Consider the following 27,683-nt stretch of genomic DNA (forward strand, 5'->3'; position numbering starts at 1 on the left):
CATCTTATTTTAAGATATCTATTTTGTATTTTATTTTGAGCGTGTTTTTACATATGTTGCCTATTTTAAGATTTTTCATCCTAATCCTAGCAACCGGACAGACAGACACAAACACACACACACTTGTCTTTTTATTAAAGTAGATAACGTACAGAGGTTCCTTGTACTTCGAATGATAATATTGTCGACTGTGCCAAAGTTTGAATGCTAAATTTGAGATATATTTAAACCGGTGTTCAAACAACGCTTCTACGTTCAAACTGTACATGAAATGAAAAGTTACAGCAACAGATGCCATTTCCGCAGTGAACGTAATTGTCATCTGTTGTACACCGATGTCATCCGTTGCTCTTGCTGTGAAAGCATCTCTTGCATTATGCTTGTGTGTTTTCAGTGCTTTTTTTGTTTGATTTGTTTTTGTGTTTGGTTATATATATAACCCCAATCTATTAACTTTGGCACTGAAGTACTGTGTGGAATCACCAAAGCCTTTAGAGGAAGGCTGTAGTATTGACAGCTGAGGTGGAACAGTAACTTATTGTAGAGCATGAAGGTGCAGTAAATGCAATTTTCATTTTATTATACAATATTTATGTATTTTATCTATCATTGTCATGTTTTAATGTATTATTTAGGGCATTTAATTGTGTGATTTCTACTTTAAATTATGTGTATTTGCTATTTAAGTTTATGAAAATGGGTGTTGTTTAGGGTCTGGGAACAGATTATGTCACTTTTCATCATTTCTAATGGGGAAAATGGATTCAGATTTCAAACAATTCAGAGTTCAAACGGACTGAAATGAATTAAATTTGACGTTTTGAGGCACCACTGTATCTGTTAATCCACTTAGTGTAATAAGCAATATAATAAACAAATAAATAAATAATAAATATATTCCAGACTGAATCTAACAAGGAAGATCAAACTATAACACTACCCTCTTCCCGGCTTGAGGCTATGCACCTAGGACATTTGCATTTCCTTGCAGGCATCTCTTTTGGTATCAACTTAAAGGTATAGTCTGCAAAACCAAAAAACCATTGGGTCACTTTGGGATTGGTTTCCATTGTTTGGGCCATTCAGTTTAGTCTAGTATAGTCCATCTTAAGTGAACTCCCTCCATAACAGATGGTATATGGCCTCCACTCCACATTTAACATTTAAGTGGAAGCCAATACCTCCTTTAGCAATATATTTTCTTTCTTGAAGTGTTCAAGAAATTTTGTCATAATGATGTGAAGCCAACAATAGCATCAATTTAAGGAGGTCTATATTTCTAATAGGAATTTAGTAACCTGTCCATGAGGTACTGAAAAGTCACCAGTGCCCCATAGAACCCAAAAGGTAGGATACAATAATGCCAATAACCACTAAGAGTGCTAAATGCAGTTTTCTTTTTATGTTCTTCTTAGTTAAATCAATGGCAGTAGTATGGCAGACATCTCCCAGGTTCTCAGTAAGTTCATTAACTTTTACATAGTATAGGTATCAAACAAAAAAAAACATGGCTGAACTACCAGAGCTAAAGAGATCAACTTTTGGATGCAGTTAATTAGAATTTTAGAATTAAACTTATTTCTCCAAATTGTTTCCATCAGACAATTTCTGAATTCTGTATGTGAATAATTCTTGGCAGGATTCTTTCAGCTCTGACACAATTTTTGAGAACTGCAACACAGCAGTAAACTGTTTTGGCTCACACTACTTTTTGATGTAACAAAAATATTCAAAAGTTACTGTTATGATTTGAAAGCAATCAATATTGTTATGAACACCACTGCTTCCTAAAGGAGGTGGTTAAAGAAACAAAGAACTTTTCTGTTTCCTTCACTTACTAACTGGTATCTGTCAAAGCTGAAAAGGCAATTAAATTGAGGTTTGGACAGTGCATGGATGAGAGACATGAATAAAAGAACAAAAGTAACTTCATTACTTCCAAACTTGCATTTCTCTCTTAAGAAATACGTTTTGTATAATATTAAAAGTACTAGCCATGTGCGCCCAACTACGTTGCGCGTGTTAAAGTTGTCTGTGAAGGGGTCCCTGTTTAAACGTGGCTGGCTGTTAGTCGTGAACTGGGCCCTTCGTCGCACAGCATTATGATATTTTATATGGGAAACAAAATTACAAAAGAAAACCCTTGGATATTGATTCGATAGGAACAGCCTACTCGGAATCACTGTCCGAAACGTAATTATGTGGTGGTGTAGGAGCATTTCTGCTTCTCTCTCACTGACATGTGAGCAAGCCATGGTACAACTGTGAGACACGCAGCACTCGCCGGCTACAACGTAACAATAATAATTTCTGGAACGTGCTGTTACGTTGTCATTCATTTTACTCACTCTCTTTCTTTCATTCATATGTTACGTAGGCATGTACCTTTTATCTTCGGCAGTCTCATTTTCTAACCAAGCCTCAGGAGCTAACCAGCGTATCACCGTCCACCACCCCTTTCATTATTCTGGCACATTGTTGACATCAGTGAGTAACAACAACGTATTAAACTGGAAGGTGGTCTACGCATGCGTGGAATTCGCGAATGAAGATCTCTTTAGCTAATTTAAAGCACAACAATTTGTTTAGTTTGAATGTCTGTGTTTTGAGGTGTGACTGGAGTACTACAGTCTACAGTAGTATAAGCCTGGAGGAGATTCTTAATGCAATGCCTATGTTTTAGCTGTCTCTCTACTGCCATCTAGTGCTTCTTCTTCTAATTCATTCGCAGACAAACAAAGATCAAGATCCAAATGAAGATTATATATAGAGATTATTAGAAAGTGTGCCTTTAATGTTATAACGGAGTGAAACAGAAAATATATTTGGAAATTATATCAAAATTGTTTAATTTTTGAAACTTACAAAATTTCTCACTTCTGTTTGTCTCATATGAAAAGTGAAAATTACATTGAGTGTTTTGAATATCTATGTACAACAACAAAACATCCGGTGTCTGGCATCCGTGCTGGGCGTAATGTAGTCCAGTGTCCACAAAAGAGCTGGAATGTCAATTAGAGGCAACAAGAGTCACAAAGAAAGAGAGATATAAGAGTTAGAATATCTGATGAATAAAGGCAATAAGATGCACAAAGAAAAAGGGGCGTAAGGGCTAGCATAGCTAATGATCAGAGGTTCCTAAATGGACGATGTGCTCAAAGCAGACAGACTTAACATTGTGCCCATTTTAATAAATGGATGCTTTACTAAGCTAGTTTTTTGGTAACGCAGGATGATACTTTATTTTATCCTTCATTTATTACATTTTAGCTCCCTTAAGTTCAAGGTTGTTGTGGTAGTAGTGCTAGGGTTATTGTGCCAGTGTAGAGTGAATAAGTAACTAAAACCTCTCTGTGAAGATGTTATTTACTGCTTATCAAAGAGAATAATATAAAGAGTTTTACTAGTTTAAATCAGACATATAGTAGTTTGCTAGGACTTACATTTAGCTAGAAGCATCAGAAGTGTTCCCAGTCTGTCGGGATCCATTACGTTGCTGAGGAATCACTTCATTCTCTTTGCCATTTTTTTGAAATGATTCTTCTCCATCAGGATCTCCAATGATGAGATTAATTCTCATTTCTTTTACAAATAACTGAGTAATCTGAATGCTACTCCTTGCATTTTGTTTTTTATAAAACTTCATCATGTATTTATATTGGATAAAAGTAACTGATACAATGCAGTAACTATTCTGGAGTACTTTAAATGTTCTTCAGGGAACAAATTTCCTTCTGCAAAGTAATATTACCAATGGGCATCAAATTTTGAACATTCGAGCCTATGTGATACATTCATGTAGAATGGCAAAAATACAAGTAACCTGCACCTACACATATTAAGTAAAATGAAATGTTTTCATGTATTGTAAGTATTCAGAGCATAAGTACAATGTAAGCTCATGCAATCAATGAGTGAAAGTAACCTTCATTAACATCACTTGTTTTACTTTGAATTTGACTGGGTCCTTAGTTCTATTAGCACAGTTTTACCAGCTCACCTTAAGAAGTGTTAGTCAAATATATGCTTACTCACTAGCAAAATACAGAGTTTTCAAAAGTTACTGTAATGAAACTAGGTAAGAATTTCAATGATATTATAGATATTATTTAATGGCAATCTATGGAAAAATGACTGCATATTTAATTTAATGCAAAACAAAAGGTTTCCAACATAAGAGATTGGCCAAGTTGCTAAGAAAATGGCAATAATACTGTACAACCAAAAAAAAAAAATAATACACTTGAAAACATAAGCTTTCCTAACCTGCTGTGCTGGCATGAATGTAAGTTTCAACAACAACACTAATTCTGATAATTGCTCTTAGACTATTTATCAGTAATTTTACAAATTATCTGTAGTAATGCAACATTGCTAACAACTGCATGTTAATGTAAATAAAGAGAACCAGAGTGCACTTGTCATTCCTCTTGAATTATCATTAACTAACTGCAAAAAGATACATCAGAAACATTAATTCTTGGCAAATATAAAAGGACATTTTTCAAAGCAGCACATTCAATGCATTACATTTCAGTGTGTACCCATTATGGCGGTCAGCACTTTTAATAAATTGGTAATGTATAATGTAATATATACAGCGCCCACGGATTGGACTCCCAGTAAGAAAATGGTGGCAATGCTCAGGGCTGGGGACCAGTGAGGCACATCACCATGCCAGTATGTGAAGAAGGGCACTGTCAGACATGACATGTGCTCATATGAGAGAGCATAATCAGATAATGTTATCCCACAATGCTAATGGGCAGATAAGACTGCAGGTGCTAGGGATACCTGACCCTACGTCTAAAATGAGAAACAGGCTTTGCAGGGTTAGTGGGTTGTTTGATCACTTTCTGAATGACAGAGGACACCACATACATCCAGCTTGAGTAAATTGTGACCACTTAGCCCATTTAAAAGTAGAAACCGTCAGATAGTCTGTCACTTCCATCCAGCCTGTTCACCCATCTATGAAGAAGTCCCACCACAAAGTTGTTTCAAGCGAGGCAGTGCACAGACTGTATAAAGGGACCTGTCAATTTATGGGCTGTCTGAAAGCACAATGACGTGAAGGCCAAGAGATTTTACAGATGTGGTCCTAATCGCAGAAGCATAGTGAAGCTCTAATTATGGCCTCAGTTAGAAATGATCCTATAAACTCCAGCAATCAAGGAGCTCTTAGAATTTGCAACCTGGATGAGAGTGGAACTAGTGGAAGGAAAATATCTGAGAGAGAATATGGAAAGTGCATTACAGTGGGCAATGTTGCAATGTGCTAAACAAAATTATATGAAGCTAACAGACTGAAATTCTATAAAATTTGATTATTTTGACTCGTGTTCACTATGACTGACATTAAGATGAAATTGGACTGGATTTTATTAAAAATTAGATCCTACAAGTGTGTGTGATTCAACTAATATTATAAAAGCAGGATAATATTTATAGTACTATGCAGAATGCAAAAAGATGTGGAATTTTGCTGGGTTTTAATCTGTTGGATGTTGTAGTACTAGTATCTTTCATAACTGCTCACTTCTTAATAATATCCAAAAGGTTTGAGAGCAGGAACCTAAATGTTCATTTCCTCTGAAACAGGCATGGTTAAAAATGAAGTTGCATTAATGGAGGTTAGCTTTGGACCGGAGCTCCTGTATGTTATTGAGAAAAAAATTAGTGGAGCCATCTGCTTTAACTTCTTTATCACCATTTTTTAAATCTTTTATGTAGTTTTCCGTCTCAATCTGTTCTCGCCATGTCTTCATCCAGCAGTTTGCAGGTCTGAAATTGATGACAGTAAGCATGATCTTCTTCTCCTTTTCTTTCTTTTTTTGTAATTCTGTTTCCAGTCATCATAATGATCAGTTTGATATACCTTTCTGACATCTTAATTGGTTTTTGATCATTTGAGCAATACAGTACTGCACCAGAAGTATTTCCTCATATTCACATGCTACAATGCTGCATGAGGCCTTAGATTCAGTGAAAGTGGCTAATGTGTTTTTTATGTCAATTTCCACTGCATAAGGATATCTGTCTTTTCTTCTGATATTTCCTTTTTGTTTACTATACGCTCAATGGGGTTCATTTTTTTATTCTGTCTTGGCTTGAAACAGATAATATGATTTATCAGTAGCTATCTCAAAACAAAATTTCTAGACAACTGAAAACAGGAAACATATGGCTGGCATGTCTGCAATTCAGTCTCCACTGTGTAGTTGTAATGCAATAATGTGGGCTTCCAAGAGTCACCTTGAACTGAATTCACAGAAAAATACCAGCATTTCCTAATTCAGCTGTGGTAAACAACAGAGGCGGCCAAGGATTTTCAGCATTCCTTCCACGATGTATATGTGCGGTATGTGACTCTTTGCCAAAAATATTACACACTGGGGGACCTAAATGGCTCTGACGAAACATTTGCACATTCTTTGAAAACACAGAGTTTCCTTTTTAAGAAGATGTATTTAATCTCCAGTACAAAAGCAATGTGTGTACAACAATTGCATACAATTAGACATTTACCATTTAATTATAAAGTAATTTTAAACAACAAATTGAAAATAAAATATAGTGGAATGATTAAGGAAGAGTTACTGAGTTTAAAAAATTATATATATCAACATAATTCTGTTTAAAAAAAATGGTAACAAAACAAAGGTTTCCCTTTTTCACCATTCAGAAAGTACAGAGTATGTGCAGGTACTGACATTTTAATAAACCGCAGTAACTCTCTGTGGCAGTCCTTAATAATTGCCAGATCAGTTGATGGATGTCTGCAGGCGACTTGTCAGGGCTTTTTCTTAAAGGATACCTTGCAGTTCTTTAGATATGAATATTCTGAGTAGGGCTGTAATTAAATAAATCAGATACATTTTATTATAGGATGTACCATTTGTAGTCTAATAAAGCATGAATTCTGGCTTGGCTATTAATAATTGCAATCTGATAAATAACAACAAATAATAATGCATTTAGTATATCTCTGTTTTAATTTCATCATATCTGTACTATAATATCCATTAAGTGTGAGACTGACCAATTTACAGCATGTTTGTTTATGTATTTTCTTTTATTTGAGGCTGGTAACAAAAATTCCTCAGCCAAAGATCATTCAAAACCTCCTCAGTATATCCATGACTGCAAATTCATAGCGATGTCACCCTGTCATTTCGCACATTCCTTTTATCAATTTGATTGTTTTATCCTATGCTGCTAGTTTAAACAGAGATGTTTTCAGCAGGATTTGAATGTGACCACTTAATTAAGCTCATGAACAGATCTAGGCAGAGAGTCACTGTTACCAATCTAAATGAGTGTTGGCCAAGAGTCGCATAATGACTCTTTGGTAAAATGAGAAGGCTAATATCAGAATCATTCATATTTATCCAAAATAGAGGAGAGCAATGCAGAATAAAAGTAATTATAAAACAGCACTATACACAGAATTCAATGTGTCAGCAAGTTAATTAAGGATCCCAAAATATTTTTGTACTGGACATGATATTTTCCTGTTGCCAATCCCAACTTTGGACTAAGGCAGTTATCAGTGTACTGCATTCACGTATCTCCAAAAAAGCAAATAATTATTACATTTGTAATGATTCAACAAATTATGTGCATTTGGACTAATAAAATAATCATTGTTTATTATGCTCTTAGGATCTTATTAAATTTTTCTCATATGAATAAATAAATAAACATATATCTATCTACCATATCTATCTGTTTATTGTTGTCAACTGAGAGGACTACACAAGTCCAAATGAAATATTTGGGATGCCAACTGGGTCACCTCGTTTAGTAAAAAATTAGAAATTCCAAAAACAAAAAATATGGCGCACACTGGAGCAAGGAAGTACAAAAAGTGATGTCTGCTTTTTCAGTTAAGTGAGAAGAATTTGAAGAGCAGTCAAGGTTAATGGTGGGTGGGTTGCTTGTCCACAAATTAGATGCCTCCTTCCAGGATCGTCCTGCTTTTACAGTCCTTAGACTAGAAGGGGCAGAGTCAATTGTCCTCAATGGGTGTCCTCTTGGACCCTTGTGTGGAAAAAGACAAGAAGTGACATCACCCCCTCATGTCTCATTGTGGTACTGCTTGCCTTTATTAAGCCTGAAAGATGACCCTCTAATCAAAGCAAAGTATCTAAAATGCAGAATGCACCCGGCCTGCTTCTTCACTTTCATCAACTGTAAAATCCTGCTTGATTTATCAGATTGCAACAGAACCCACCAAGCACTACCCAATAAACCAGGTAGGCTGAATTTGAACTGCCGAGTGGTTTAGTTTGATCAACAGCCTCTCATGCAGTATTGCACATAAAATTGTATGAAATTCACTATAAATAATACCATATGCACCATATGCATTAAATTGTTTTGTTGCTTACTCATAAAAATCAAAGATATTACTCATTTCTCATGTTGACTGTGTGCCGATATGCCTATACCTAATATATGTTCCTTAGTCTTGTCTTTAATATGGTTCTGGTAATTTATCTGTGTGACATGTTAACTGGCCCGAGTCATGCCAGTAACATTTATAATACATTGAGACAATGTTTATTGGCTGCCATGCTTCAAGAATTTCCCCAGTATTCATTGAAAAATGTACTTTAGAGGCTTATATATGTAGTCACCAGCTTTTGTAAAAATGTCTAGAACGGACATTGTTTGCTTTCATCAGGTCGGGCAGGGCTAGCAGTTCTAATTATTTAATTAATTAATTTTCCAAACCTGTTAATTCCAATACAAGGTCATCTGGAGTCTCAGCCCTGCCCCCCTTCCTCCCCCCAAACATTTTGGCACAAAACAGCAATCAGCTATAAATGGAGTGCTTGTCCTTCACAGGGCACATACTGTGCCAGTTTAGAAGTATCCTTCTGTCTAGTCTCTATGTCTTCGTGCTATGGCTAGGAACTGGTGTACCCAGATTAGCAGTTATAATTATCTTAATCTTTATTTAGTAATATTCTCTGGTATTAAAAGTTTTACCTGTTGTTGTATTTCTAAACTTCTCTCACAAACCAAGTCACTGTGGCATTAATGTCACAGGAAGAGGGAAGCTGTCATCATACAGAACACAAAAAATACTTCATAATAGAAAAAAAGCAGATTCACGGCAATTTAATTTTCATTTAACACTGTTACTAATTTAGTAAATAATATCACAATATACCAATTTTTATTTTATATATATATATATATATATATATATATATATATATATATATATATATATATATATATATATACTAATAAAAGGCAAAGCCCTCACTGACTCACTCAGTCACTCACTGACTGACTCACTAATCACTAATTCTCCAACTTCCCGTGTAGGTAGAAGGCTCAAATTTGGCAGGCTCATTCCTTACAGCTTACTTACAAATGTTGGGCAGGTTTCATTTCAAAATTCTACACGTAATGGTCATAACTGGAACTATTTTTCTCCATATACTGTAATTTAGTGCCTGCCCATATAAGGCCGTCCGTCAGCGGCAATCCAATAGAAACACTGCCGCTCAATATTCACGGGTGAAGGACTGTGCTTATGCAGACGAAGATGAGATGGTCAGGGTGGTGTTTGGTACAAACTCAGCGAAAGTGTGAGAGAAACTTTTAAGTGCCGGGTCTTAGCTAACATTAAATACAGCCGTAGACATCGTACAGCTGGGAACCTTCGATGCATGTACACTGAGCGTCTCACGTGAACTGACGCAGTGCACAGACAAAAAACAACACTTCCAAAGAGTGCTGAACAAAAAACGAATTACACAATTGAGAAGGCAGCAAAAAAATATGAAGCGTCTGATACATACAAGCATATTCATAAGTGCAGCTAGTGCGGAAACAAAGCACACGGTGAAAAAATAGTCAATGTCCCGCTAAAGAAAGACAGTTAAAAAAAAACAGTGTTTCACGTCTCAGATAAAGAGGGAGACGAGTTGTTTATTGATGCAGTAAGAAACGAATCGATGAATGAAACCTTTTATCTTTACAACGATTGACAAACATGGAATGTAACTTGAACACAACACATCCTACAAATACGAACCTGATTGAAAGAAATAGTGATAATCAAATCCTTGATGACAGCAACACTCATAACACTCACAAAACAATTACTGTATATTGACAATCATGTTACGTTATTTTTAAAATGTTCTCTTTTCTTTTTCATAACTTCTTTAACACACTACTTCTCTGCTGCGAAGCGCGGGTATATATATATATCCCGATCTACATACTCTCAAATAGACAAACCACACGCTGTGGCGCAATGGAAGAAGCTTCGCCGACATCCGAGATTTGATTCCCGAGAGGGGGTGCACTGAGTATGTACGCCTGATGACCCCAAAATTAGGGTGAAACACGTGTCTCGTACTCTTTGCATTATATCACAGTAAAACTATTTCAATATATATATACATACATATATATACACACACATACATATATATCAGCGCTTCCCGATTCATTTTAGCCTCGCATCCCCTTGGTTTGAGGCGTATGAAAAATATGCGGTTAACGCAGAAAGACAGATCACCAATTGAAGCTTTATGAATAATGGATACTTTATTCGCCATCAATGATTGTTTTGGGAAAGCCATACTCAGTGTAATCATTAGATGAACGGTAAAAAAGTAAGAGCGAGGAGAGGGTGACTTATTGAGGCATGCAGGCGAAACCACAATAGCACGCGGGCTTGATGTATTGTAGTGTGCGTCAACTCGATCTGAATTGCGCAATCACATTCGAAAAAATATATCTTTTCAAGTTCTATTTAGTCGACACAAATATCTTTGGTTGGAATGTAAGGCTTAATTTACTCTTTACATTTGTATGGTGAAGAAAAATTTATGCAATGATGCCTACATTTAACTTACATTCCTACCAAAGATATTTCTGTCGACTAAATAAAAATTCCTTCTATTTAAAATTTAAATAGAACTTGAACAGATATGATAGTTCATAATATCCACGCAGACTTGCGTAAGAGCGGAGTCATCCGTTTTTACAAGCAGCATATTGCACTGATACAAAATAGCCTGCCCATTTAATTATTTAGGAATGGATAAATAAATTAAGATTTCGTACAAATAATGTTTTTCATTTTTCTTCCTTGATGGATTCTGGCACCCCCAGCAACAGTTGCTCGCACCCCAAAGAGTGCATATATATATATATATGTATATATATGTATATATATATATATATATATATATATATGTGTGTGTGTGTGTGTGTATATGTATATATATGTTTATATATGTGTGTGTATGTATGTATGTATGTGAGGATGTATATGTATGTGTGTATATGTAGATATGTATATATATGTGGATGTATGTGTATATTTGTATATATACATATGTATATATATATGTGTGTGTGTATATATATATATATGTGTAAATAGTTGTATTAATAAATGTGTGGTGGTGATTACAACATGTCCGCCTGTCTGTGTCTGGGTTGGCTCCACAATATATATATATATATTGTCACGCTTGGGACACAGATTTGCACAGAGACACAGGAGGTCGTAGAAACAAGAAGGATTTTTATTCAAACACTGCAAACACATGAGCTTAAACGTGCTCCATGACAAGTCAGAGATGACAGTTCCGCTAGGAGCAGAGAGAGATAAAAGCAAACAATCAATTCCAAAACTGACAGGCGCTGCGCAAGGCTTATAAGTCGGCGGAGTACCGCGCGAGGCTTGTATTACGCGTTATAGTGTAAGGAGCAATGTGAGGGTGGTAGTCAGTGTTTCAGGGTTTGTGGTTTTCCCAGGGGCGTCTGTATCTATTTGGGGTGCAATCAGCCCTCCAGCTCACACCCTCCCCCTCAGCTTTATTCACATTCCTGTAAATCAAGCGACTCTCTGTACCAAGTTCATGTAGTCGGAATAATACGTCTGCGTTGACGTGTTCAGAACCTGGTCGGTGCTTTACTGTGAAACTGTAAGGTTGTAAACCCAGAAACCATCTCATTAGACGAGAGTTTGTATCTTTCTGTCGGTACAACCACTGAAGTGGAGCATGATCAGTTACCAAAGTGAAGTTTCGTCCCCACAAGTAATAGCGAAGCGCTTCCACAGCCCACCTAATTGCCAAGCATTCTTTCTCAATTGTAGAATAATTGCGTTCCCTAGGAAGTAATTTCCTACTCAAATATGTGATTGGATGTTCTTCTCCATCAAAATTTGTGACAGGACTGCCCACACCAAATGCACTTGCGTCTGTTTGCAAGATAAAATCTTTTGTGAAATCCGGGTTCCTTAGAACCGGGTAAGAAGACAATGCTTTTTAAATCGTTGAAAGAACGTTGCAATTTTCTGTCCACAGATAGGTCGGTTTTTCTGCCTCTAGTAAGTTCTGTAAGAGGAGCAGCTCTATGTGCAAAATTTGGAATGAATTTTCTGTAGTAACCAGCGAGTCCCAGAAAGCGTACTTGTTTCTGTGTCTCAGGTCTCGGGTAAACAAGCATTTCTTCTATTTTCCTTAATTGTGGCCTAAGTAAACCCTTGCCCATAGAATAGCCTAAGTAATGAGTCTCGGACATGCCTAGTTTACATTTCTTAGGGTTAGCAGTAAGGCCAGCCTGTCTCAAGCTTTCAAGAGCGGCTTGAAGCTCTAAGTGTGTTTTCCAATCATTGCTAAAAATCACGACATCGTCAATGTATGCCCCGGAATATTCAGAATGAGGACGAGGATCTGATCCATCATACGCTGAAAAGTTAGAGGTGCCCGTGAAGACCAAACGGAGTCTTGTAAATTCATAGAGTCCGTCAGGAGTCGCAAATGCCGTTTTCTCACAACTGCTAGCCTCTAAAGGCACCTGCCAATAGCCTTTCGTGAGATCTAGCGTGGAGATATAGCTCGCCTGACCCAGTTTTTCCAACAGTTCATCGACACGGGGCATGGGATAAGCATCAATTTAGAGACCTTATTCAAGCGTCTGAAATCGATACAGAACCGAACCGAACCGTCTTGCTTTGGGACTAATACGACTGGGCTGCACCAGTCACTTTACTTTCACGAATTACACCCAGTGTCAGCATCTTTTTACCTCTTCACGCACAATATTTCGCGCTTCCGTATCCGGAACGGCGCATCTGTCTGAACATCAGGTGCAGTGGTAATTTTATGTTTTGTAATGTTAGTCTTGCCTGGTAAATCTGAAAAGACATCAGTGTTCCGTTCTATCAAAGATAACAGTTCTGTCTTTTGCGTGTCAGTAAGATCGTTACCAATGGTAACATCGGTCTGAGAAACAGCAGCCAAGGAAGTGTTAACCTCTTGTCGGTCGTGCCATTCCTTCAAGAGGTTAATGTGTAAAATCTGGAATGGTTTGCGCCGCCTGGTATTCTAACCTTGTAATTTACGGACTCATACGCTCCTCAATAATGGGGGGGCCCTGCCATTTAGCTAAGAATTTGTGTGGACCCGAGGGAACCAGTACCAAAACACGATCGCCAGGTTTGAACTCACGGAGCTTGCTGCCTATCGTAAAGACGCTTCTGAGTTTCCTGTTCTCGTTGTTGGTGTTCCACAGCAATAGAGGAAAGCATAGAAATTCTGTCTTGCAACGAAATTAGTCGATCTGCAAAGATTGGACCTTAGCTGCTCTCTCGTTTCCTATCCATTCCTCACGTACCACATCCAGGATGCCTCACGGCCGCCTGCCGAATAACAACTCGAAGGGACTCAAGCCAGTGGGCGCCTGTGGTGATTCTCGCACGCGTACAAAACAAAGGTAGGACAGTGTTCCATGTTGTGGGATCATTATGAGCAACTCGCCTGATCATCTGTTTCAATGTTTTGTTAAATCGCTCGGTTAAACCATTCGTTTGAGGATGGTAAACAGTAGTACTCAATTTCTTAATAGCAAAGCTGTCACACAATTGTTTCATCACGCGAGAAGTGAAAGGTGTGCCTGATCAGTTAAGATTTCTCTAGGGATACCAATACGAGTAAAAGTTTCACATAGTGCTTTGGCTACAGCGAAGAGTTGGCCTTTTCAGCAATCATTTCTGGATATCGTGTCGCATAATCAACCAACACCAGCAAATATTGGTACCCATCCTTAGTCTTAGGTAAAGGTCCCACAATATCTAATCCCACACGCTGAAAGGGAACTTCCAATATGGGCATAGGACAAAGGGGAGCCCGAGGAGGCTTATAAGCAGAGACGATCTGGCAGTCTGGACATGAAGTACAAAATCGTTCAACATCTTTTCCCATATTAAGCCAATAAAATCGTTTTGATAACCGGTCTCTAGTTTTGTCGGCACCGAAGTGTCCCCCCAAGATGTGTGAATGTGCCAGATGCAAAACAGTTTCCCTATGTGCTTCAGGTACCACCAGTTGTTCAATAAATTCCCCCTCCAAATGATCTGAGATCACTCTGAAAAGGCAACCGTCCTTTTCTATAAAGTGTGGGGTTTTCACACCCCCGGAATTACGCTCTTGGTAATAAGAGTCATTAGCATGGCGAGCCTGTTTAAATGCATATTCTAATGAGCTATCAGTATGCTGCAAACGCACAAAATCTGATTGTTCTTTAACACTCAGTTTGTGTTCGGAGGCGTTTGAAATCTGGGAAGATGTAGAAGGACCAGCCCATTCTGGAAGATTTTCGGGGGTGACCTCCTCCGTCTCGCTGGAGAGATCGGGTTCAATATCTAAGTTGGGCTCTAGATTTTCCCTGGCCGCTACCAGTTCTTCGTCTTTGTTTTCTCCTGGTACCACTTGTCACGCTTGGGACACAGATTTGCACAGAGACACAGGAGGTCGTAGAAACAAGAAGGATTTTTATTCAAACACTGCAAACACATGAGCTTAAAACGTGCTCCATGACAAGTCAGAGATGACAGTTCCGCTAGGAGCAGAGAGAGATAAAAGCAAACAATCAATTCCAAAACTGACAGGCTGCATGCAAGGCTTATAAGTTGGCGGAGTACCGCGCGAGGCTTGTATTACGAGTTATAGTGTAAGGAGCAATGTGAGGGTGGTAGTCAGTGTTTCAGGGTTTGTGGTTTTCCCAGGGGCGTCTGTATCTATTTGGGGTGCGATCAGCCCTCCAGCTCACAATATATGACAGCAACACTCATCACTCACAACAGTGACAAAACAATTACATTGACAATCATGTTACATTATTTTCAAGATGTTTCCTTTACTTTTTCATTACTTCTTTAACACACTACTTCTCCGCTGCGAAGCGCGGGTATTTTACTAGTATATATACTGTGTATATATATATATATATATATATATATATATATATATATATATATATATATATTGTGAACGGTACCCGGGCACAGACAGGCGGACATGTTGTTTTGACACCACCACACGTTTATTTACACACTATTTACAATTATTGGTCACCAAGACCCCAGTCCATCGGTCACAAAGACCTAATCACGTGCACAAACCCCAAACTCCCAATGTCCTGGCCACAATGCCTTTCTTCGGCCGCCTCCACTCTCCACTGCCGTCCTCCTTCCACCCGACTCCAGCCCTGAATGACGGGAGACGGCCCTTTTATGGAGGACCCGGATGAGCCCCAGGTGTTCCCGGCAATCTTCTGGCCACGCCCAAGCGTGGCGGAAATGTCGGCTGTCCTCCCGGCTGCTCCCCGGGCACCGTCTCAAGTCTTCCCCCCAGCACTTCCTGGTGTGGCAGGAGTGCTGGGGAAACAATCCCAAGGCATTGGGGCCTCCTGGCGGTGGCCACGGGCCCCTACAGGGAAGAGCTTCCAAGCCCTTGACCCGTGGCTCCCAAAACAACCGGAAGGCGCACCCCACGTGATCAGGCGGGCTCTGACCCTCTTCCGGTCCCTCCTGGCGTCCCGGCGGGTCATAGCCCCTGGCATCCCTGACAGTGCCCACAGCCAGCGAAGACCACTCCTGGGTAAGAGCGACCCGTCCCGCGAGGGCAGCAGAGCTCAAGCGGGTCCCACTCGAGGATAGCGGGGTCCGCCCGCACTCTAGCAGGGACAGGGCGGAGACACAATCCGACACCAACCCATGGTGCATCCCTGTGCCTCGCACAGGTTGTGCTCCCCTTTACCGGCACCCGGGGCCTCCTCGGTAGGCACCCCTCCGGGACCTCCGCGCCTTTGTTCTGAGCCACTCGTTCCCCGTTGGCTCCTCCAGCTCTGGCGCACCTGCGCACCGACAGAGATCCTTCTGCAGGCGGCCCGACATCAGAGGGCTGCTCCGCCCGAAGGGTTCCTTCAACTTCGCCCGGGGTCCGTCCCTACAAAAGAGAACACAGGGGCAGAACCGCTGCCAAAGCACCAAGCTCGTGCCACGCACGGGCAGCGTTCCCCTCCAACCGGCACCCGGCACTTGCCTGTCGGCACCCTCTCCGCGGCTTCCGTGTCCTCTCGGCGATGGAGTCGTCGGCACCGCCCGCCTCTCTCCGCCCGGCCTCAGGGATTCCCTCTGCTCTCCCAGAGGGCAGCCAGCCACACGCGTGCACCCAGCAGCGTCTCACCTTATCGGAGGAATCGGCACCCAGCCTCTTAATCCTCCCTTTACTTTGGACGCCTTGACGATATGCGGCTCCGTATTACTCAACACGAGCCCCTTTCCCGTCTGCGTCCGTAACATATCGGAGGAATCGGCACCCAGCCTCTTATTCCTCCCTTCACTCTGGGACGCCATGACGGTTTGAGACTCCTTATGGAATAAAAGGCGCCTCTGTCCCGTCTGCGTCCCTATAGTCGAGCAAGACCGCAGCCGACTTCGGGCGGGGCGCTAGGACCCGGGCACTTAGCAGCCCGTGTCCCTTCAGCGTCCTCGGACTCCCCCCTCGCCGCGCATGCAGTCCGCGGCGCCGCACCTCCTGTCGGAGGGCTGCTTACTCGGAACTGCTCATTGTCTTCACAGCCTTTTTCAGCAGACCCTCCCATATGCTTTACGGAGTCGGCTGTACTCACCGTCTCCGCTGTACCTCTCCGGCTGGAGATTCCAGCGTCGCGCCGTCCCGTCGTCGATAGAAACGTTCTCAGCGCCGCGAGCGCCTTCCTCTCCAGTACCAGCACCTCAGCCGGAGGGCACATAGCACCTGTAACACGCTGCCCGGCGGGCTGAAGGCGCCTCCAGCTCCGCCAAAGCAGCCGGCAAAGACAGGAAGTTAACCGGCGGAGCCTACCTGACTGTCGGCCTCCGGCGCCGGCCACTTCCTGTGGGCCTTCTCCTCCGCCCAATCGGGTCTCCCCTGCCCGTGATGGACATTCCCTGGTCCCGCCTCTCTACAGTCATCGGCGGGCACGCAAGACACACCGTCCAATCGCGTGCCTGTCAGGGGAGGACTTCGGTCGCGGCCATCTTGGCTCCCTTTCTGCGGCGGCGTGCTTGCCGGCAGCCTTGCTGTTGCCAGCGCCTCTCGAGCTGCAGCGTCTCCTCCTCGCAGCCCTCGCGGCTGCGCTGTGCTGCGGAGCCCGCAAACCAGCATCGCCCGCCACGCGGACGCGGATCCTGGAGGTCCCTGCCTGGAAAACAAAATACGCCCGGCCCCCAAGGGCGGCTGCCGATAGGCAGGAACTCACCTCCCAGGTCCCGTCAAACCGAGGAAGCGTCCTCGGCGTGGCCTCTCCGGACGCCATGCCGTCCCGGCGCCTCCAGCAGCGGCGCTTCGTTGGAGACCGCTGCACTCTTCCAATGCACGCCGCCCGCCCGCTTCAGGGAATAACGGCCCTCCTGCGGACCCCTGGCGGTCCGTGGGGTTCCTTTACCCCGCGGGGCTGTGTGCACGCAGCACCAGCGATGCGTGGGTGGGTCCCCTGCTGCACGGGCCGTCCACAACAATATTTTTGTACAGGTCTCCGCCTTGTAACAGGCGGAGCATCCTGCCGACTTCGCCAGATGTGAGCGGTAACCGGGCACAGACAGGCGGACATGTTGTTTTGACACCACCACGTTTATTTACACACTATTTACAATTATTGGTCACCAAGACCCCAGTCCATCGGTCACAAAGACCTAATCCGTGCACAAACCCCAAACTCCCAATGTCCTGGCCACAATGCCTTTCTTGGGCGCCTCCACTCTCCACTGCCGTCCTCCTTCCACCCGACTCCAGCCCTGAATGGCGGAGGCGGCCCCTTTATGGAGGACCGGATGAGCCCAGGTGTTCCCGGCAATCTTCTGCACGCCAAGCGTGGCGGAAATGTCGGCTGTCCTCCCGGCTGCTCCCGGGCACCGTCTCAAGTCTTCCCCAGCACTTCCTGGTGTGGCAGGAGTGCTGGGGACTCATCCCAAGGCATTGGGGCGCCTCCTGGCGGTGGCCACGGGCCCCTACAGGGAAGAGCTTCCAAGCCCTTGACCCGTGGCTCCCAAAACAACCGGAAGGCGCACCCCCGTGATCAGGCGGGCTCTGACCCTCTTCCGGTCCCTCCTGGCGTCCCGGCCGGGTCATAGCCCCTGGCATCCCTGACAATATATATATATACTGCGGTGGGCTGGCGCCCTGCCTGAGGTTTGTTTCCTGCCTTGTGCCCTGTGGTTAGTGGGTTGGATAATGGATATATACTGTATATATATTTTATATATTTTTATATATATATATATATATACTGTATATATATATTTATATATATATATATATACAGTATATATATATATATATATATATATATAAAGAGATAAATGAGGCACTAATGAAATGTAACACTGGATCTGTTTAACAGACTGTAGCCTGCAAGTTTTTTATTTGATTTTTTTTTTTCTGAAATAACAGAAGTGAAGAAGATTAAAGAGGGTCACAGTAAGTCAACAAGTGAACAATGTATAGGTATTTATGGGGAACAGGGCTGGATTTCCTGATTAGGTAATACAAATCTACAATGAAAAAACAGATATGAGAATAACAAAGCCTGTACAATATTATCCATAGTAAACAAGAAAAAAATATTGATATTGTGCAGCACGATATCAGTATGGACAGGCTTCCTTCTAAAGTCAAAGCAATTTTTTTAACAAGGCTAAAACAAAAGTAATAATGGCATTTTTCTGTTCTATTCTTTTCTTTTTTTCAATTTTAAAATTGTTATTAATTTTTTTCTACGTTAATATATTTTATACATTGGTTTAATTTGCAGTTACACACTTTTCAAATAAAGATCTCCAGAGTGAAATAAAATTAGAGCTACAAGCCTACAAATTGTCAGAATATTCAAGGCATTGTAAGAAGTAGTAGAAAGAGGGGTGTAGATAGGCCTGCATCAGTTACTCTGTACATTTAAATAATATTTGTAGAAAATAATAAAAGTGGGAAGGCACTACATGCAACTGCTATCAGTTGTTTCTTGATGAGTTAACATATGAGCATTGTGTTGTTGTAAATCATTAAAGGATAAGTCTGGTATTTATTAAATTGAAGTTATGTGTTCACAATCTCTTAATGCATTATTTTGCTATGAAAAAATATTTTTTTAAGTAAAGCTTTTATATTTTTTAAATACTGTGCCTGTTTTTATTATTTTCAATGTGGTCTATGTGAGAAAAAGCTTGAACATGTCAAACTTGAATCAGAAATGTTTTTGACTTCAGAAATATATAACCTCCATTGAATGTAATTAGAAATTGGAAGAAAAACATTTTAGTATTCATTCTTGGCAATATTTTCCGGGATTAAAGGCACACTCCTGTTTGGTCATAGGTAGAGGCTTCATTAGGAAATGAGTAAGTAAAACAGCACAAAACCACGCACCTTTCTAAAACTGTTTGCCATGCTGAAAAATAGATATAGTATTAGCAATAGAAATGTTATTTATTAGAAACCTCAGTACTGTATAGATGAAATAGTTCTCATGCAGTGAGGCACAGCAGTGCTACTTTACAGATCTAACAACCTGGGTTTGAAGTGTAGGGTGCAGATGTTGTTCATGTGGAGTTTGCATAATCTTCCCAGGTTAACTTGGGTTTTACTTGCAAATTCCCAAACATGTGAGGTTAGATGTATTGGGAATGAAATGAAAAAATATTTTTCTAAATCTTGAGAAAAATTTTACACTAACCCAGGGCTCAACAAGCCTAAATCCCATCAGAGACTTTATCTATCAAACATGCATAAGGTGGTAACCTTAAGTGCAAGTCATAAAGAAACAGCATGCAGCACTGAATATACCTTTTACGCAAAGGAAGATCATAGAGTAAAAAATAAATAACAGTAAATCTAAGCATGAATATTCAAGAATAACTCTTCAATAGCTTGGCCTACCATTGCATGCAGCTAAAAAAGCCCCTAAAATTCACTTGATGCACTGTCTGCTTAATATTTAGCTAGCAAATCAATTCACTGTAGATAATTTAAAACTGCACTAAGGCTTATGCGTGATATTACTAAGTTAAAACCACACATATACAAAGGCAACTGTTAAACCACTGAACTTACCAATAGAAGAGTTTAAGGGTCTGAGAGCCGAATCACTGCAGTAGTTGTGGTCAAAAGCACAGTGTTGAACCGAAAAGCTATCACATGTCATATTTTTTGCTAAACAGTACTTTTTATTCAATTGATTTTTATAATGTCAAGTTTTATTGTATAAAAAGCATGCATTAAATACATACAGTATATACATATAAACATTATGTTTAAGAAATCATATTGGGGAGCATATCTGGATAAGTGCCAGCCATGCCCTAAGTGCTTGAATTGCTTGCAGCAGAAATAGCAATTGTAGCACTGGAAGGGAGATGGCTTGGGCAGAAGGTGAAAGGTTGTTATGGAGGGAGAGAGAAAATGAGGTGAAGACCACAGCCAGACTTCTTTTAGAAAGACAGAATGGCAGAATCTCATAAATTTTATATTTATATATAGTTTTTTTCTGAAATAAGGACTAACTATTTTACAATATATATGCACATTTTAAGATGCATATACTAGAGAAGGTACTTGACTTGAAAATCGATGTATTCAGTACATTTGAAGACATTTTGTGTGTTATCATCATTGTACAATAACCTCACCTTAACTTTTTTTCTGATGATAATGTTGTTGGCTTTGACTCTACAGGTGTTCATATAGTCCAAGTAAAACCAGCATTAAACACTGTAAAGTTTGTGTATTTTGCCCTTCACCACCCACATGTTTTGAATAGAATGTGTGTCTCCTGTAAAATATACTGATATCTTCCACAATAGATTTTTTTATTAAATGTTTATTTAAAACATATTCTGCATAGCAAAAGAACATGAAAATGTTTGGTCTTTGATCTTATTAATAGCGGAGAGAAAATACAGTATACAGAAAAAAACAGAAAAAATACCCTCACCCCACCTTCAGCTCCGAGCGTTGAAAATGCTAATTAAAGGAAACAAAAAATAAATAAAAGGGACAGCTGCCCAACATATACAGGAGACTGATGCACAATGAACAGTACACACCAGTGATGAAACTACATTACTAGGCAAACCCCACCCTGCTCCTGATCAACGGAACTGCACTAAGCAATCTCTGAATTTTAGAGCTGGATGGGCTGCTGATCTGCTATGCAGAGAGTTCCAAAAGGACTAAGCTTAAGAAGGATACCTTCCAGTGAGTCAAGGGATCTCCAGTGGGAGTCCAGCAAATGTTTTACAGCAATAGTAGCTAAAGTGTTTATCTTCTGCTGCAGTACAGAGAAGGAAAAATCTTAAAGAAGGATGAAGTGGCAAGGGAACAGGCACAGAAACAATTGAAGAGAAAGACTTTGCCACAAAGGACCTGAGAGAAGCAACAGGGGGAAATTTTTAGAACATATGGAAGAAAGTGCCAGAGGCATTTAACAAACATAGATGACAAAGTGGGTCTGGAGCCAAGCCCATTAAGTGGTGGTTACTGGGGAGTTATATATAATCCATGCATAATTTTGAACTGAGTTTACTGGTGATTCAATTTTTTGGATGAATTTTTAACATTTTTGAATAGAGAATTCCAGCACACTGTTGTATGGGAAATTGGATTACAAGAACATAGTATTGCAAAGTTTATAGGAAACTTTGTTCAGCAAGGTGTAGAGAGAAAGGCTACATGTCTTGTAAAAGAAACTGCAAGCATAAAGTGGGAGAGAGTGAAGTGAGAGAATTTCCATTTGTTCTAAACACAGATCTCAGATGACTATAAAACAAAGGAGAAGGCAGGAATGGCAAACTTGAACTGCAATGACTCAGACGACTTGAGTCTTGAATAGTTGAAAATGTCTCCTAATAGGCTTGCAACCTATATTTAATGCTGGGTTTATGAAACTTATAAAATTACGACACGTCAATATAACTGTCCTATTTAATTAAAGTTTAAACTGTAAAGACTGGGAAAGAGAGGACCATGAGGGAATGGAGTCTTTAATGCCCTTCAAAATATGGCGGTAATTAAAGGCAATAAGGTCAAATTGAGAGGCAGAGATGTCCACATGCAGGTACCTGAAAGGCATTATTTGAGGTATAGAAGGAGGAATAAAAGGCACACAACACAGTCATTTTAGGAGAGAAACAGAGGACTCATTCCAGTTAACTCTGTGGTCAGAGAGGGCTTCATAGCTATTAAAAAGTTTAAGTACATGAGGTAGGTCAGCAGGTGTATTCTCCAAAAATAACTAAACATTTTCTGAATATCATAAAATGTTTTGGGGAGTACTGTGTTTTTATATGGGGATGATATTTTCAGAATTATGGAAAGCCATAGTAAGAGGCTCAAGTGACTGGCTAAAAAGAAGGGAGAGAGGGGACAGCCCTGCCTGACTCTCTTGAAAATATGAAAGGGGAAGATTTACAAACAGTAAACAAAACAAGATGAGGATGAATAGTTTTAATTAAATTAATGAAGCTTTTCCCAAAGTCTTTTTACTCAGGACACACCAAATGAACCACCAATTTATTCTATCAAAAGACTATTCATATCTAAAGAAAGTTGTGCAGGTGGCAGTGGTAGAGATGATACAGTGTGGAAGACAGTGGAGAAGGTGGAGTATGTTGTCAGGCACATGTGGGGACTTAATAAAGCCTGTCTGGTCAGGATGAATTAATTTATGAATCACTGATTTTAGCTGACAAGAAAGTACTTTAGCCAACAGCTTGATGCTTGATGAGTCTTTGTTTGGCAAAAGAGACATCATGACCATAGTAATGAATAGGTTAAGGTGAGAAAGGGGGATGGAAGTGCAATGCAGACAGCTGTTTCGAAAAATTAGAAAGCAACTTTGGGGTAACCCATCAGGACCCAGAAACCTCTGAGAGTTCATTGGGTCCAAAGCCTCCTGCAGTTCACTTAATGTTACTGTCCTGTCAAGGATGGAGGCTTCATTCTTCACGAGACACGAGAGGGGGAAGGTGCTACAGGAAGGAGTCACTAACTGGAAAGTAGAATCTGATTTGCATCAATTAAAATAAAATTGGAAGAAACATTTCCTTATTTTTTTCAGTGCTAATGGCCACAAATGTACTTGGATTAGGACAGAATGTATAATGAAGGCTGTATGATGAACCATAAACTCTGCATGGCACAATAATAAGGAATTCAATTCTACACAAGTATTGGCAATATAGGCCTCTGATCCACCACATTAAGGCAAGGGCTTTCTAAAGAAAACAATCAAGTTTGTAAACCCAAAATTAATAGAAAACAACTGTGGCATCAAGAAAGTAATCCTTAATAAGAAGCCATACAAATGCTTGGTGCTGGGTGGTTCCAGTATTAACTAAGATAAGCTCTTCTAATTTAAACTCTAAGTGTTTACAAAATTGAGAAATCCGCAGAAGGGTGTATTAAACTTCCATCGTGATGATTGTGGGTATAGCAAAGGAAGGTGTAATTGTAAAATGGCGCATCTATGATCTGCCAAGGAAGAAAAGAAAAGTTGGTCATAGTTACACAGGGTGCCAATGATCTGAAAATAAAAATATGGTCCAGTCAGGACTGAGACTTGAGGGAAAAGAGAGAATAATCTTTATTCGATGGATTGATTAATCTAAATGAGTAAATTAAATTAAGATCAGCAGTGAATTTGTAGTGAATTCCCCTAGATGGAAGGGGAGACACGATACTCTAAGAGTGGAGGAGATCTGTGCAAGGTATGATATACTGTAGCATTAGCATCAGCTCCAATAAACAACTCGTAGCCCTGGAACTGAACAATTAGTTTGGTCGTGTTATGATAGAATTAGTCCTGAAATGGCTTAGGGCCATAAGCTGTAAGCAAAGCATTTATTTTCCCTTCAATCTCAGACAGGAGGTAACAGAACCTGCCTGCACCATCTCTGTCTTGTCATCCTATCATAACCTTTAAGGAGCATCTTACAAGAATTACAACCGTGTATCTCTTACTATGAGCTTAAGATGCAGCAACTGCAGCATATTGTCTGTGGGCAGCTCAGAAAGTGGGTTTCTTGTAGAAAAATGATGTCTAGTTTTTTCTCTAAACAGAAAGTCAGCTACATTTGATCATTTTAAGCAGACAGATTCCAAATGTGATCTTTTTGTCCTTACTAGAAGTGGGCAGAGGACAATAGAAAGCATGCATTATGGTGTCTAAGTATAAAGTGCTTGGACTGAACATTTTCCTCCAACATAGCATCATATGTTATTTGTCTTTTCAAATGCTTCTGCACATTTTCCTAACTGAAGATAATTTTGTGCCAATGCAAACCCTTAAATCCTACTTATTCATTTTACATTCTTTTTGCACTTGTTTAAATTAAACTGAATTTCTCAAGTCTTTACCCAGTTATTGCCTTGTTATTAGATTTTCTTGCATTCTCAATTTTGGTATCAACCCATACATTTCAAAATTTTATATTAAATTAAATGCTGATAACATAAATTAGAAAGATTAATAGTGTTCGATCTGCTGAGGCTGTATGAAGACCATTCACTTTATATATATTTTTCTCTATCCAGTTTAATAACAACTTTAAAATCCAGTTTTATATTTTACTTCAAATATAAATTGCTTCCAGATTTAGGATTATGTTTGGTACAGAATTATTCCTAAAAGTCAAAGTAAATTATGCCATAATGTCTGGTTTTGTTTGGTACTCCAAGTTCCTGCTTCTAAAAAAATATAACAATCTGGTTTGGCAGTATCCTTATTTGCTTAATTTGTTCCTTTAATGTATTTCCTTAATTAATTTATTTTTTCTTCTTTATAGTATTGCTGATTATAATTTTTTAATATTACAATATCTAATAAGACTTATTTGCCAAAAATTATTAACATCCATCGTCCAGTGGACCAGTGCCACATTTGCAACCTTCTCATCATCATCATATACCTACTAAACATTTATAAATGATTTCTTTCATTTCTTTCAGCACTACTGTTTAATGCTATCATTCCCAGATGTTTCAATAGTCTTCAACATGTCTAGCGCCTTAAGCACATTTGGCTTTTCTGTCTTCAAATTCTTAAACTCAACTTCTTGTTTTACTCCTGCCCGAGGCATTCTGTTATTTTTTTCCTTTTGTAAATACTTGAGTGAAATACTAATTTGGTTCATCTGCTATTTCATACTCAATGATTTCTCCATGTATATATTTGAGAACTTTAAATGACTTTTGCTGCTTTTTTGCCATTTGTCTTACCTTCCAAATTACAGTAAACATTTTAGTTTTATTTCAAGCATTTCTCACATGAATACTACTAAAACAGAAAAGTGGAATGTGAACATATTGTTAATGAAATAATAACTATCTTTCAAAACAGGGAATAGATTCCTAAGGTATGTCGTTGCCAGCATAAAAGCTTTGTGAAGGCTTCAGCAAAGCAGAGAGAAAGAAACTCGATGATATGTTGATTTTTTTTTTTTTAAGAACAGTGTAAACGGTCACTTAAATTAGTCCTTTGATTCATGTCGCCTGCTGAGAAATAAAATAGTCAAAAAATATTTCTTTGATGCAGTTTATTTACCTTGTCTTGAATTACATTTTGTATTTTTTCTGGGATTCTTCTAGACCACAAAGTCTTTGTTCTTTTAAAATTATTCAATAGTGTAATACTTTACAGTATTTTTATTAATTATTTTTTTAAAAAATGGTTTAATTCTTCCAATTATGCCTCTTTTGAGTTGTTTATTTGACTTGGGACATAGATTTACAGTAGCAATATTTTTGTTTTCTCATTCCCAAGAACTATTCTTTTCTCATGCTATAAATCGCTGTTCTTCAGTGTATTTGCACAGTATCATTGAAATTAAAGGGATAACATTCTTATATCCGCAGAATAAGGCTCAGGGAGCAGTAAGAGTCTATTTCTGCAACACTATGCACAAAGCAGGAACCAGCCATTGTAGGGGCCATGGGACTATTACCCTTGCACTGAAACTATCTAATCAAGTCAGAGTATAAAATAATTTTGGGCAGTGTACCTGCACGTCACTACTGTGTTTATCAAACATGATATATTTATGTTTTACAATTTCATAAGAATAGATATAAGTATAATTTTCAGCCTGGTTAAAGTCCTAGAATGCTACCACTGTATATTTTGAGACACTCAAAGAAGGACCAATAAACAGCTAATAAACAGTTACAGACAGCAAACATATTAGCCAGCCAGGAAGAGAAAAACATTTGTACCAAATGTGATTGGTTTTTAGATTTTGTTTATAAAGGATGCTGAGAGTATCCCAGGCAATGAAAGTTCACATTCTGACTTGTATAACTTGGTAGTGCAAACAGACCTTCCACTTCTCTAAGAAAACAAGAGTGATGTCTTCAAAAAGTGAAAGGGGCAGGCTTGCCACTGTGTACCATGGGCTTCATTTTGCTGGTGATATTTGGAAGTGTTGGTGTTCTTTGGTGTTATTGTATTTTTAAGGGTAGATTGGGGGGATATAGAGTAGGGTACAAAGGGAAGGGAAATTTATCAAAAGGACACAAAATTGGAGTTCAAGTGTCATCTGGACAGTACTTTGAATAAGGTAATATTCTCTTTCAAAGTATAAATATAAACATGCAAAAATATTTTTTTCCCCTGTTATCAAAAAATAGAGCTAACAACTAATCTAAGAATTACCAGTGTACTTTTTTGGATTGCAGTCTTTCTAAGTTTAAAACACTTCCAAGATGCTGATGCTGGTTCAAGGGACTTCCTTCTCCTAACAAAGTATCCTGCATAGGTCAGTCAATATTCTCAAAGCAAAATGCCCCTTCTACCATTTTTAATTAATAAGAATTTTTGTTTAAAATAACTTAGCATTTGCAATATTTGCAAAATTTGCTGTTAGCATTTGCAATATTTTCTTCATTTATACATTATGAAGAAACTCATGGATGGATGAATGAATGACCTGGTTGAAATTATTGATGCTACCTTTCCAAGCCAGATGGCAATAAAATGAATGGGCATTCTGTTGGTGCTGCTCCAGTCTGGGAATTGTAGTTGGATCAGGCAGCCCTGTGAGAAAACTGTTAAGATGCAGCATACCTGCCCTTTTTTGTCTATCCCAGAAGTACTTTCGATGTATATCGGTGATGTACTAGAAGTACTTCTGGGTACCATTTTTAAAGAAGCCCATCTTCCTCAGCCAGGAGAGTCAGAGTCGAGAGCAGAGTGAGAGAAACACGCCTGGAGTAGAGGGGAAGAAAAGAAAAGATAATGCATGATACACTATCTTCTTATACAGTAGTGAAGAAGTTTGGTAAGAAGAAAGAATTGAAGAACAAAAGGCTTATTTGAACCTG

This window comes from Polypterus senegalus, chromosome 2, assembly GCF_016835505.1.
Source record: "Polypterus senegalus isolate Bchr_013 chromosome 2, ASM1683550v1, whole genome shotgun sequence".
In the NCBI taxonomy this organism is placed as follows: Eukaryota; Metazoa; Chordata; class Cladistia; order Polypteriformes; family Polypteridae; genus Polypterus; species Polypterus senegalus.